This window comes from Pristis pectinata, chromosome 4 (genome assembly GCF_009764475.1).
Source record: "Pristis pectinata isolate sPriPec2 chromosome 4, sPriPec2.1.pri, whole genome shotgun sequence".
NCBI classification, from domain to species: domain Eukaryota; kingdom Metazoa; phylum Chordata; class Chondrichthyes; order Rhinopristiformes; family Pristidae; genus Pristis; species Pristis pectinata.
This window is the reverse complement of record NC_067408.1, coordinates 65,922,630-65,935,129: the sequence shown is the minus strand read 5'-3', so window position 1 is coordinate 65,935,129 and position 12,500 is coordinate 65,922,630. Positions and strand designations below refer to the sequence as shown.

Genomic DNA, 12,500 nt, shown 5'->3' with positions numbered 1-12,500 from the left:
TTGATTGGGATAAACTCTTGCTGAGCATTATATACCAGCTGTTTGTACTTTGTTTACCCCATTCACCTTAGACAATTCCTCTCTCTTATCATTATAATGCAACAAGCACCATTGCAGATGTCAAATCAGTCTTCCGGAGAGTGAACCCACAGAAAGCATCTAGCCCTGAAGGAGTCCCCAGCCGTATCCTTGGATTCTGCGCAGATCAGCTGGCAGGGGTATTTGCAGACGTTTTTAACCTTTCCCTACTTAAATCTGAGGGTCCCACCTGCTTTAAAAAGATCATTATCATCCCAGTACCAAAGAAAAATAAGGTAACGTGCCTTAGTGACTACCACCTGGTGGCTCTGACATCCACCATCATGAAATGCTTCAAGAGGCTGATCATGGCATACATCAACTCCAGCCTCCCAGGCAGCCTTGAACCACTGCAATTCACCTACCGACAAAACAGGTCCATGGTGACTGCCATCTCCCTGCTCCTACACTCATCTCTGGAGCATCTGGACAGTAAAGACACCTATTTTAGAATATTGTTTGTTGACTACAACTCTGCCTTCAATACTATAATTCCAAGCAAACTTGTCGTCGAACTATTAGACCTGGGACTCAACACCTCCAGTTGCAACAGGATGCTTGACTTCCTGGCCAACAGACCACAAAAAGCAAGGATAGGCAGTAACACCTCTGCCACGATTATCCTCAACACTGGTTGCCCCATAAGGCTGTGTTCTCAGCCCCCTACTCTACTCCCTATACACTCATGACTGCGTGGCCAGATTCTCCATCTACATACCACCGTAGTGGGCCATATTTCCAATAACAATGAGTTGGAGAACAGGAAGGAGATAGCCTAGTGACGTGATGTCATGACAACAACCTTTCCCTCAGTGTCAACAAAACAAAAGAGCTGGTCATTGACTTCAGGAAGGGGAGCTGTGCGCATGCTCCTGTCTACGGTCAAGAGGGTTGTGAGCTTCAAGTTCCTAGGAGTGAACATCACCAAAAGCATGTCCTGGTCCAACCAAGTAGATGCCACGGCCAAGAAAGCTCACCAACACCTCTACTTCCTCAGGAGGCTAAAGAAATTAGGAATGTCCCCTTTGACCCTCACTGATTTTTGTTTTTTATTTATTATATATAATCGATGTACCATAGAAAGTGTCCTATCTGAATCATCACGGCTTGGTATGGCTACTGCTCTGCCTGAGACCACAAGGAACTACAGAGTTGTGGACATAGCTCAGTGTATCACGGAAACCAGTCGCCGCCTCCTCACCACTTTGTCAAGCACCTTTGCTCCGTCCGCCCCAACAGCCAGGACCTCCCAGTGGCCACCCATTTCAATTTCACTTTCCATTCCCATACTGATATGTCTATCCATGGCCTCTTCTACTGCCATGTTGAGGCCAGGTGCAGGTTGGAGGAACAACACTTTGTATTCCACCTTGGGAGTCTGCAACCTGATGGCCTCAACGTCGATTTCTCTAACTTCCAGTAACTCCACCCCTTTTTCTTTCTCCTCATCCCACCCCTTACTTTGTCTTCCCTTATTCCTATGGCTCCCTTCCCTCACCTTGATGACCTGCCCATCTCCTCTCCTCCCCTCCCTCATCCTTTATTCCATGGTCCATTGCCCTCTCCTACCGGATTCCTTCTTCAGCCCTTTGCCTCTTCTATCTATCACCTCTCAGCTTATTACATCTTCTTCCCCTCTCACCTGGACTTGCCTATCACCTGAACTCACCTATCCCCTGCCTGCATGTGCTCCTCCCCTTCCTCTCACCTTTTTCTGGCTTCTTCCCTCTTCCTTTCCAGTCCTGATAAAGAGTCTCAGCCCGAAACATCGACTGTTTATTTCCCTCCACGGATGCTGCCTGACCTGCTGAGTTCCTCCAGCACTTTTTGTGTATTACTCCAGATTCTAGCATCTGCAGAATTTTTCGTGTCACCTCTCCATGGATTCTGTCTACACTTCTTGCTGCTTCGGTAATCATAGACCCCATCCACCCCAGACATTCTTACTTCCCTTCCTGACCCCCCCCCCCCCCCCCCCCCCCCCCCCCGCCCCATCGGGCAGAAGATACAAAACCTGAAAGCATGTACCACTAGGCTCAAGGACAGCCTCTATCCCGCTGTTGTGTTCCCTAGTACGATAAGATGGACTCTTGACCTCACAACCTACCTTGTTATGATCTTGCACCTTATTGTCTACCTGCACTGCACTCTCTCTGTAACTGTAACACTTTATTCTGCACTCTGATATTGTTTTACCTTGTACTACCCCAATGCACTGTTGTAATGAATTGATCTGTATGAATGGCATGCAAGAAAAGTTTTTCACTGTACCTCAGTACATGTGATAATAATAAACCAATTTACCAATTTAAAGTTGCAATAGCACTACTGGGATTGTTCTTTCGGCTGCTAATGGGAAAGGTATTGAAGACTAGGAGAGCAATAACAAGGGGCAACGAGGAAGAGTAAGTAGTTTCAGATTTAGAAGAACAAATTAATGTTTTCAGCCAAACAACTGGAGTAAGAATCAGTGCAGAACAATTAAGGAATGGTGATCCCTATTTCTTAACTTTTTTATACCCGTTCTAAACCTTATGACGTCCCTCGTGTCATAAGGTTTAGAAAAGCAATGGGGGAAAAAGATATAGACCACTCTAAATTTGGTAAAGGAAAATAGCGTCAAACTAATGATGGTCTTGATGAGTAACAGTCTTCTCGTGAGGCAAGTACAGTTGATGTGGCACATATGGACTTCCAAAAGGCATTTGCTAAGCAACCATTTGTCATCAACATTTGGAGGCTGTGGAATGAAAGGAACCATTGCAACATGGATAGAAAATTGGCTAAAGAACAGGAAACTGAGTACAGTTATGAAAGATGGTTTGTTGGACTGGGAAAAAAATGTATAGTGGAGTTCCCCTGGGTAATAGGAATGCTGCTTTTCCTGATGTTAATGATATTGGACTTGGGTATACAGAGAACATTTTCCAAACTTCCAGGTGAAACAAAGCTTGAAAGCCAAGTGACCTGTGAGGGGAATAGTAATAAACTTCAAGGAAATATAAAGACGCTGGTGGAATGGTAGTGGTTAATAAGTGATATTTAATGCTGAGAAATGTAAAGTGTTGTATTTTGAGAGGAAGAAAGAGAAGAAGCAATGTAAACCAAAAGACATAATTCCAAAAGGGGCAGAAGAACAGATCAAGGGGCTATCTGTGCATAGGTTGTTGCAAGTGGTTAAAGCGTACAGGAGACTGGGTTCTTTAGATTGAGGCATAGTATAAGGGCAAGAAGTTGCAATGAACCTTTAAAACATTGAGCCACAGCTACATTGTTGTGTCCAGCTCTGGGTGCCACACTTTAAAGATATGAAGACTTTGGACGTGATGCAGAAGAGATTTATTAAAGTTATTCCAGGGGTGAGGGAATTTTTATTTATGTGCATGGATTGGACAAACTAGGGTGACCCCCTTGGAACAGGAGTTTGTGAGGAGATTTGAGTAGCATTCAGAATGTCAAAGAATTTAGATTGAAGGGGATTTGGCAAAAGATGGAAAACTGACATGGTGAGTCACATGTTTACATAGTATGTAGTGTGTATAGTTAGGTCCAGAAATGGGGCAGATTCAGTTGTAGCATTCTGAAGGGAATTGGTTAAGTAACTGAAAGGAATGAATATTTAAAGCTGTAGGGAGAGAGACTAGCTGGATTACAGTTATAAAACTGGTATGGACGTAACATGGGTTAAATGGACTTCTTGTGTGCTGCAACTATTAGATGTAATAGCTTTAAACTTGAATGAATCCATTGACCTGACTATTTTGATCCCCTCACTGGCTTGCTTTCTTTCCCTGTTTTCTTCCACCCCCACCCCCACCCCCATCCCCACCCCCACCCCAAATAAAAACTATTCTCTGCTACATTACCTTCCCATTCTTTTTCTCATTTTTGGTTTGCACTTTTTTTCCCTTCACATTTCATCCATCCCATACCACTGGCTTGTTTTCTTCTATCCACCTTCTCCCAACTTTTGATTTGTTCTTTATTGCCTATGCTCTCTTTCCCACCTTCTGCCCCATACGCCTCTCCCAGACATCTGGTTTCTAACCCCCCCCCATTACTTGATTACTTGTCCCACCCACACAGGCTGCTTCTTTCTACCAATAATTATATGGACTGATAGAACTTGCTGACTTTCTTACCTCATTAATAATTCCCTATTCTGCCAAGTGCTCCTGCTGCTACTAATTCTCTTGCAAAAAAGATAGTTTATTCACAAATGTTTTGTCCTCTGAGTTTATTAACAGTTCTCTCAAGTATTTGCAATAGTATGCATTTTAATTAGAAACTAGACTAACCATTATATAAAGATGATCTCTTATTCAACTGACAACAGGAGACTGCATCTAAATTGATTGAGTGCTTCACTTAATAGAAGTTAAATGTTAACATCTTTTAAAATAAAATGAAGAGATCAATAGCACAATAGATGGCAGAATTTTAGGAAAGGCTGTGTCCTCTTGCATTTTAGTTGTCATGGGCATTGAATTCTGCTCATATGATCCTGTTTTCTGTTATCTAGCCTCCAAATTATGACTTGTTTGCTCAAATCTAAGTTTCTTCATCAGATTTAAGGAACAGCTGTTTTCTTGAAAGGCAGAAAGTAGCTTGCATCCTGATACTGAGGTTGGTGCAACAGAAACAAGTAGTTGCAGTATCTGATCTTTGGCCTATAGCACATCTGTAGGTCCCTTGAAAAGATGGTTGTAGTTTTGTCTGTCTATAGTTCTTAATTCTCAAATATACCTCTAACTGTTTTTTAAAATTATTTATGGAATCTGCTTCCTCCACACTTTTTCAGGAAGAGCATTCTGGATCATTAACTCAAATATTTCATTTTATCTTGTATTTTGCACTTTGGACCTCTGACACTTCTCAGTGGTGTAGTAGGTTAGATTTTTCTCATTTAAAAAAAACCTTGTTCCAAAGTGAACACTCCTATCTTTTTGACATGATGTCCATAGCTCTGGTGATATCTCCTATCTCTATTAATACTCTGGCAAAGCTTCTCTGTAGTATTTCTAAAGTCTTTACATCTCTTGAAGTATGGTGCCAGAAATTGTCCACTGTACTGTAACTGAGGCCAGATTGATACAGCTTAGCTTGATTTCTTTTCTGTGCCTGCCTCTGCTTCTATTTATTATGTTCTTGTGCTGTATTCTTCTACGTGTATTTCTAGACCCAAGTAACCCACATGCTTTTTAATCCCCTTTATTGACCTGCCCCAGCTCCCTTAGTTGGTCATCAAGGCCTTTCTATTCCTCTACATTTTGCTTAATCGTGAATCCTCCCAAAATGTCCTGTTTCACATGTCCCTGCTTTAAATTAAATGGCTCTGATTTGCTGATTCAACTGTCCTGACTCTTCTGGGGTGGAGATCTAAACTACCTTTTAATTGTATTGGCAGATTTAACCTAATCTGCAGTTATAACTGACAGTAGGTGATAATTCTTAAAAATTGAGAAGGGTAGTTGATCCAGAACTGATCCTTAGGAACACTATTACAAACTCCTGGCTTGAAAAAATCTGCTTGTTTATCTGGCCAATTGTTCATCCTGACTGTCCTGCTGAAAAGTTTTGGGATGTGTCATGACTCACTATAATTAGTAATAGTTCTGTGTAGGTCTAAATGCCTACCCTTTCTTTATAGATCCACCTTGTAGTTAGGTCCTGGATCTCGTACCTGACCGTCACGTCCTTTTGTTGCATGACCAGAACTGCCTTGTGTTTTACATTGAACTTTGACTGTCACTGAAGATGAACTGAAAAATCCGCTTGCCAGTTTGAGACTTTGTTTTTTGAAATGAGAAAAAGCTGCAGCAGAGGACTGAGGGCCGTGACTTGATTTGTTTATCTTGACTTCATTTCTTTATTTCAAGGACTCATAATAGTTTGCTCTGTAGTCTATACAGTGGTGGGTCTGGAGTCACATATAAGGCAGACTGGGCAAGGATGACGGGCTTCTTTTCTGAAGGACATGAGTGCACTAGATGGGTTTTTAATGACAATTCAGTAGGCTCATGGTCACCATTGCTGCTACTTATTTTTTCACTCCATTAAGAGTTTAATTTTCCTAGATGTAGTCACAGGAATTCCTTATGTGCCAGGATTGATGGTTGCTTGTCCAGAAATTTAACTATTATTGTTATGCTGAAGCTGCAGACATATCACTGACAAATGGTGAAAGGTATGCTTAGCTATATTCAAATACTCAATTCAAAGACAATATTCCAGCACTCACACCTTATATACTATACCACCTGCCAAGACGCAAGATGATCGGTCTCAGACCTGTTGCCTTGAGTCTCAAACCCAGGGTATTTGTCCTAGGGTCTTTCTGCAATCCCAGGTTCTCTTGCTGCCCCAAGATTGGATTGGGTTAGATATTAAATCCTGTTTCCAAAACCTCCTATTCCTTCTGTTCTCCTTCAGTGAGATGGTACCATATTGATAGTTAAGTCCAGGTCTGACCTATTTCACCCGTCTTTAATCTATTGCCCCTAGACCATTGGCTGCCTGTATATCATCTCCATTTTTCACCATCAATTGAGTTGTTGGGTCCTGAGGCACATGGAATTGATTTCTCCTGACAGTTCATAGAACAGGACACCACTGGACAGGCCATTCAGCCCATTATGTTGTGCGGATCTTGATGCCAATTTATACTAAATGTCGTCCTCCTGTGTGTCATCCAAATCCCTCCATTCCCTTCGTATTCATGTGCCTATCTAAAAGCCTCTTAAACTCCGTCAAACTGCCTGCTTCCACTACAACCCTGGTAACCTAATCCAGGCACATAGCACTTCCTGTGTACAAAAAAAACTTGTCTCTCACATCACCTTTATACCCTACCCCCCCCCCCCCCCACCTTAAAATCATGTCCTCTGGTGTTTGACATGTCTAGCCTGGGAAAAGATTGTTACTGTTTACCCTATATATGCCTCTCATAATTTAAAAACCTCTATCATTGTCTCCCTTCAATGCTCTAAGGAGAACAACCCAAGTTTGTCCAACCTGTCGTTGTAGCTCATACCCTCTAATCCAGGCAACATCCTGGTAAACCTTTTCTGCACCCTTTTCCATAGTCTCTACATCCTTCCTATAATGGGGCAAACAGAGCTGCACACAGTACTCCAAATGTGGTCTGACAAAGGTTTTGTGTAACTGCAGCATGACTTCCTTACTCTTATACGCAGCACTCCTACTAGTGAAGGCAAGCATTCTATACACCTTTACCACCCTATCCACTTGCATAGCCACTTTCTGTGGACTTGGGCCACAAGATCCCTCTATCTCAGTGCTATTAAGGGGCCTACCATTAACTGTATACTTTCTCCTTTAATATGATCTCTCAAAGTGCAACATTTCATACTTGCCTGGATTAAACTCCATCTGCCACTTCTCTGCCCATATCTGTAACTGATCTATATCCCACTGTATTCTTTGATAGTCCTTCACACTGTCCACAACTCCAGCAATCTTGGTATTATCTGCAAACTTGCTAATCCACCCATCTACATTTTCATCCAAATCATTGATGTGTATCACAAACAACAGAGGTCCCAGCACCGATCCTTGCAGAACACCACTGGTCATGACCCTCCAGCCAGAATAACAGCCTCACACCCTACTCTCTGTCTTCTATGGACAAGATGGTTCTGAATCCAAACTTACTATTCACCCTGGATCCCATGCATCTTTATCTTCTGAATCAACCTACCATGAGGGACCTTCTCAAATGCCTTACTAAAGTCCACGTAGATAATATCCTCTGCCTTGCCCTCATCAAGCATGTTTGTCACCCCTCTAAGCAGGCCATGCCTTTCCAAATGTGCATAAATCCTATCCCTCAGTATCCTCTCCAATAGCTTCTCTACCACCTGACATGAGGCTCACTGGCCTATAATTTCCTGGATTATCCCTATTTCCCTTGAACAAAGGAACAAGATTTGCTGCTCTCCAGTCCTCTGAGACCTTGCCCGTTGCTAGTGAGGACACATCCTTGTAAAAGCCCCAGCAATCTTCTCACTTGCATCTTTCTATATTCTGGGATATATGTCATCAGGCCCTGGGGACTTATCCACCATAATGCTTTTCAGAAGACCCAGCACTACCTCCTCCTTAATCTCAATGTCCCAGCACAATTAGAATGCCCAACCCTGTTTTTACTATCCTCCAATTCCTTCTCCTCAGTAAATACTGATGCAAAGTACTCATTTAGTACCTGAGCCATTTGCTCTGACCCCAACCACAAATTCACTCCTTTATCCTTGAGTGGACCTACCCTCTCCTTATCCTCATTTATGTTTCTATTAAGAGGAAAAAAAAGCCTTGGGGTTATCTTTGACCCTGCTTCCTTTTTCTTCCTGACTAAATTTAGGACCTCTCGGGTCATCCAAGGTTCCCTTACCTTACCATCCTGGTCCTTGCTCCTTACCAGAACATGCTGATCCTGAGCTCTGTTCAGCTGGTCTTTAAACAATTCCCACATGTCAGACGTGGACTTGGCCACCTGGCGGCCTAGTGGTTTGGATTTGGTGCTCTCACTGCCACGGCCTGGATTCAATTCCCAGCCAGGGAAGTGTGTTTTGGCAACTGGAACCAGTTACACCCTTCTGACTCTGTTGCCAAATCTGATAGTGGTTCAGTGGCTGCACAGGGCTGCTGTTGGGAGACTGATCAAGGTATCTTCCACTTCATTGTAACATGCTGATCCTGAGCTCTGCACAGCTGGTCTTTAAACAATTCCCACATGTCAGACGTGGACTTATCCAACAGCAGATACTCCCAATCAATGCCCCTTGGGTCCTGTCTTATCCTGTTGTAATTTGCCCTCCCCCAATTTAGTATCTTCCCACAAGATCCAATTTTATCCTTTCCCAAAACTATCTTAAAACATAATGAGTTGTGGTCACTATTCCCAAAATGTTCACCCACTATCAGGTCTGTCACCTGGTTCTGGCTCACTTCCCAAAACTAAGTCCAGAATGTTCATACACAGACATCATTCCTCATGTTGCTCTTGTGACAATTCTCATCACTTAGGTATTTTACTAACTTAATCTAGGCCTCTAAATATCTCTTATTATCATAGTAACAGCCAGCTCCTCTGAACACCAAAGCCTTGGATACCTTTGGAGATTTCTTAAAGTGGACCCATTGTTTCTTACCAGATGGCATCTAGCCAATTTATTAGTCCTCTGAGTTTGAGTGTTGGTAAACTTAACTTAACTTTCCACATAAGAGGTGCTGCTTAGTGAAGCTGAGAAAATGTTACATTGACTTTTCCCTTCTTTCACACTGGACTAGTTCATCATGTGATGATCAATCCAGGAGACTCTCTCTTTCAATTAAGTTGTTATTGATCTTAAATTTTCTTAACATTCTTAGAATTTCACAGATCACTAACCATCCTTGTATGTGGCAACTTCCAAATGTTGGTTCAAACTGAAAACACTGTGCTTCTGTTCTGGACAGTTATTTTTAACCCTCTGACTACCATGTTATGTTGTACCTCTTGGCCGTGTGCTGGAAAAAGCTTGATTGTTTTGCTGTTTACTTGGCTGGAGGTACCATGTCAGAAGTCAACCAGTTTTATGATGTTACTGTTCAGTCTCTGTTCCATCTTAAATTATAACCCAGAATCCACAACTCATTGATGTCATTTGAATCATTCCAAAATGCAATAAACTCCAGCAGCTCTGAATAAAGCAAGTGACATCCAGCTTCAGTCATTTTCTCTCATCTGGGTCAGCATGCTATTTGAAGTGATTGATTAGGTGATCATTGACATCTGGGTTCCTGGACGATTCCTGCATGAGCAGTGCTGCACATTTTGCATTGAGACCTGGAGTATAGACTGGGTGATAGTGGTGAGACGTGGCCTCACAGGCTACTTTATGAATAGCAATTCCAAGTCCTATTCTGGGGCCAGTGTTGTCACTAATTTATTCCAATCCCTTGCTACACTTTTATTATCTGCCTTATATAAATGCAACTTTTTCTTGGAGATTTTGACAATTAGGATGCAATGATGGTCTTTGCAGACTACCTCAGAAGCAAGACCTCACAAGATGCTGGCTCTGAGTCACCATATACTGAGCTGACCCAGTATGTCAAGGCAGTGGAGTGAGTATAAGGGAGCAAGCAACTTCCTCTATTCACAACTGCCTTCAATACACCAGTACAGCCTTCAATGGATTGAGGAAAAAGTCTGATTGAAAATTAAGACCTCAGATGTCACACAACTGGTCTACTGTATGCTTCTGAAAGCTGGACTACCCACTGCAGGATCTCAAGGCACTAGCATGATACCATCAATGCTCTCTCCACATTTATTCTCAAAATTCACTGGAAAAATATATGAACTAACTTCGGTCTTCCCCCACAGGCCATCATCCACACACTGAACCCATACTTGCATTCAGTCAGTTAGGTTGTGTGAGTCACATCATTTGCATACTTGGTAGTAGGTTCCTGAAACAGATGCATTACTTGCCTATGAAAGGAAGAGATTGCAGGTGGGCAGAGGAGAAGATTTGAAGATGTGCTCAAAGCCTTGTTTTTATTTTATTTTTGGGGGGTGACTGAAATGCAACAATTTTACTGCCAGCACTTTTAATGGCCAGCACATTACTAAAAGTGGAGAAGGAACACTGCTTGGGGATCCTTGGGGTCAGAATCATAATCAAGTTTATTTCACGACATATGTCAGTGATAACTTGTTGTTTTGCAGCAGCAGTATGGTGCAAGACATAAAAATTCCTATAAGTTACAAAAATAAATAGTGCAAAAGAAGAATACGAGGTAGTGTTCATGGGTTCATGGACCATTCAGAAATCTAATAGCAGAGGGGAAGAAGCTGTTCCTGAAATGTTGAGTGTGGGTCTTCAGGTTCCTGTTCCTCCTCCCCAATGGTAGTAACGCAAAAAGGGTATGTCCTGGATGGTGAGGGTCCTTAATGATGATGCCGCCACCTTGAGGCTCTGCCTCTTGAATACGTCCTCGATGGCAGGGAATGTTGTGCCTGTGATGGAGCTGGCTGAGTCTACAACCCTCTGCAGCCTCTTCAATCCTGCACATTGGAGCCTCCATACCAGGTGGTGATGCAATGCTCTCCACTGTACATTTGCAGAAACTTGCAAGAGTCTTTGTTGATGTACCAAATCTCCTCAAACTCCTAATAAAGTAGAGCTGCTAGCATGCCTTCTTCATGATTGCATCGATGTGTTGGGCCCAAGAGATCCTCTGAGCTGTTGATACCCAGGAAATTGAAGCTTCTCACCCTTTCCACTGCTGACCCCTCAATGCGGACTGCTGTGTTTTCTCCTGACTTCCCCTTCCTGAGGTCCACAATGAATTCCTTGGTTTTGCTGATGTTGAGTGTGAGATTGTTGTTGCGATACTACTCAACTAGCTGATCTATCTCACTGCTGTATGCTGCCTTGTCACCATCTGAGATTCTGCCAACAACAGTGTCATTGGTGAATTTAAAGATGGCGTTTGAGCTGTGCCTTGCCACAGTGTAAAGAGAGTAGAGCCATGTGCTAAGCACGCATCTTTGAGGTCTGCACTGAGAGCACACAGAAGCCTTTAACTAGGTCAGGAGCCACTAGCTCCCAAACTAAATATTTGCCTGCCCTGTCAGGTACTTCCTGCTCCATCTGGAAGTGTCTGGTTTCAATATTGTCTTCGAGTATGTCATCCTAATCCCAACAGACTACTGAAAAAGACTACCCAACTTTGCTTAGTAGCTGTTAGACCCTGAACATTGTTGTAAGATTAATGCCTTTTGGATTGCATGATGACTGGATGACTAGTGGCAACAATTCAGATTCGCAGAAATTCACCAAATTCAGTTTGCTATAATGGATGATTCACTTGGTGAGGACAGGTGCTGGCATGACATGAACACTGATCAATCCAATAACAAAGAAATGCTTCAGCACTTTAGGAAACTCTTGGAACAGATGCTGCTCTAGGCTCATTCAATAGAGTGCCACCCAACAGATCATTAACAGAATGAGTTACAATGGACATCTTTGCTGCAATCTTTTGAGCAAGGTTTGATGAATAATTCCTCATGTTTCTTTAGGCAGAACAAAGCCTGGTTGAAGTCTAAAGGTTGACTCTGAACTCCTTTAGCTTCTATCTCCACAAAGGCTATGTGAGCTAAAGAGCAGTTTTAAAATATTGCAGGTAGGTTCCTCTGGACTCTGAAGCAGTCAGTAATCTGGAAAAATTCAACCTGCTATTGCTTGTGAGAACAAAATTAGTTCTCTCCTTTTTATTATTTTGACATCTAGTTCATGACTACACGTTGCAAAAATCTGAAGAATTATAAGCTGTGTAGTTTTAAATCTGCATCACTAGTGCTCTCTGAAACCATAACTATGCCATAAAATATTTGGAGAACGCATGCC

General features: G+C 42.5%; 1 protein-coding gene across 4 annotated transcripts in view; it reads left to right on the top strand.

Moving 5' to 3' along the window:
• cab39l (calcium binding protein 39-like) overlaps positions 1-12,500 on the top strand; it is a 94,680-nt gene that overhangs the window by 39,996 nt on the left and 42,184 nt on the right. The window lies entirely within an intron of this gene.